Below are 2625 nucleotides of genomic sequence, written 5' to 3'. Positions count from 1 at the left end.
AACTTTATCTCTAAAATGATGATAGTTTTGATAATTAAAAGAGCAATACAAGAAAGTATGTGGGCCAGTGCCTGGCACAGTGTAAATGCTGAATAAATGTTAATTAGCAGATTATTAAAAATAATTTGCAACAGCATATAAAATGCCTTATTATCATGCATTAGCAAACATCCCTTGGGCTATTGTCCCCCTCCAGCTACTGCCCCATTTTCATTTCTGCTTCATAGCAAAATTACTTGAAAGAGTTGCCTATACTTGCTGTCTCATTCTCATTTTCCTTCTCTCCTGCACTCGTTGGAATGGGGTTTTTATCCAAACCACTCTAGTGAAGCAGCTCTTATCACACTTATCAAGGTCACCAGTGATTTATACTGTGTCAGAGTCAATTACCAATTCTCTCTCTTCCTCCCAGTTGACCTCTCAACAGCGGTTGACATGGTTGACTACTCCTTCTTTGAAATGCTTTCTCCTTTAGGCTTCAGTGACATGGTAAGCCTGGTTTTTCCCTACCTTTTGGGACCCTCCTTTGCAGTCTTGTTGCCAGCTCCTCTCCTCTCCTCTACCAGACCTCTGAAAGGAAGAGTCCTTCAGGCTCAGTCTTTGGTCTCGATCTTTTCTTTATCTATATTCTCTTCCTACCTGACCTGACCTAGTCCTTTTGGCTTCAGGTAATATCTGTATGTTGGTGAATCCTCAAATTGATATTTCCAGCCCCAATTCTCTTCCCTGGGCTCCTCACTCAGATATTGAACTGATTATTGAGCGTTTCTACAGGATATCTAATAGGCATCAGGGATGTAACGTGCCCCAAATAGAACCACTAACTCCTCTCCTCCAAAGTTGCCCCCTCCCCCAAATAAATGGCCCACTATCCATTCTAGGCTGTAGCCTCAAAGTTATCCTGGATTGCTTTCTTATTTTTATTCCCTATTAGTGAAAGTCCCCATAATGTCTCTTTGTATTATTTCTACAGTCCTCGACTCTACTTTTCACTCCTCCTTTAGTCTTCCTGACTGATCTTTCTAAAGCATAAATCAGATTGTGTCACCTTTGCTTAAAACACTCTAAAACTTCCATTACACCTAGAATAAATTCCAATATCCTTGACAAGGCCTAGCAGGCCTCACATGATCTTGTTCTTTCCTGGCGCTGGGACCTCATCTTCTGCTTCCTTCCTTGCTCTCTTTACTATTACCACATTGGATTTCTTTGACCTTGAACATGCCAACTTCATTCAGGTATCAGTGCTTTTGTACTAGTTTTCCTTCTATAGATTTCTTTCTCTAGATCTTTATGTGGGTGCTGCCTTCTCATTATGTAGGTATCAACTGAAATATAGTAATAGATATCAACAGAATTGCCTACATTTATTTATAATTCTTAATTTAAAAATTAGCTCTTTTATTGATCTGTATTTTATTTTTACAATTGCTATGAAGTAGAAGTCTACCTTAATTTTCTCCCCAAATTTAGCCAATTGTTGCAATACCATTTATTTAATAGACAACTATTTTCTCCACTGATTTGAAATGCCAATTGCAGACATCTGCACTCCTTGTGCTAGCATTTCTTGGGAAGGAATTGGTGAATGTACTTAACCCAGATCTGGATTTCCCAGGATAGCTAGCAGTTCCTATGGATTGCGGTCAGGGTTTATATTTGGTTGAAAAGTCCTCTGTCTCCAGGAAATTTTAATTTTTGCTAGCATTTACTATCTAAAGGAATTTATAAATGAGCAACTATAACTATCTTGTGAACATTATAGAAATGTCCAAGTTAAAAACCTGTTAACTACTTCCTCATCTGTAAAATAATCTTCTAGCTCCTTCAGCTCCAAATCTCATGATTCTAGGCTTGGGCTTCTTAAAAGCTTTTCCCGTATATTTTTGAATGAATTCTGCTTATATACACTGATAGCGATGGTATTCTATAGTTTCCATATTACATTTTTTTGCTTTAGAGATTGGAGTATAGAAAATTGACCATTTCTAGGTGTTCCTTTTTATGGAAAAGCATTTATCAACATGAAAGACTTAGTGTTTGTTGTTAGCTCTTTGAGGTTCTAAATTTTCCCTCACAACCATCTTTGTTCCCTTTTTACCTCACCTGCTACATTTCTTTTTTAATATATGACCAGACAAAATGTTGATAACAGTGGGTACCCTGGGAGTATGCTGGAGTTTTGCAGGCTTTACTCTTTTTCTCCTATTAATGCTGGAAATTTATGATCTTTGGAAGCAAAGTGAAATGCAGAAATATCAATGTTTGCTCAAGGTCCTTTTTTTTTTTGCAAACAATTGTGCTGAATTTGTACCTTATTTGGACAATTTTCATACTGAAAGGCTCAGAATGCTCTGCTGTGTGACTCCTCTTTTGCCCTCTAAGAAAAAGGGCTATATATTTTAAATGGAAATAGCAAGCCTATTATGTGGGAAGTGTGGCTGTAAAGCAGAATGTCATTTGGATAACAGAAAGCAAGAAAACTCCTGAACACAGTCTGGCTTCCCTATTCTCAGTGCTGAATAAATAATGCATTTTTGAATGCATGTGTCTTTGGATGCAAACCTAGTTTTTTGGTAAAAAAGAAAAGCATTTCAATTCTATTATTGGACTTTGGATTGTTTC

Source organism: Ceratotherium simum, chromosome 4 (assembly GCF_057802395.1).
Source record: "Ceratotherium simum simum isolate JZ-2026a chromosome 4, ASM5780239v1, whole genome shotgun sequence".
Taxonomy (NCBI): domain Eukaryota; kingdom Metazoa; phylum Chordata; class Mammalia; order Perissodactyla; family Rhinocerotidae; genus Ceratotherium; species Ceratotherium simum.
This window is presented reverse-complemented; position numbering follows the sequence as displayed.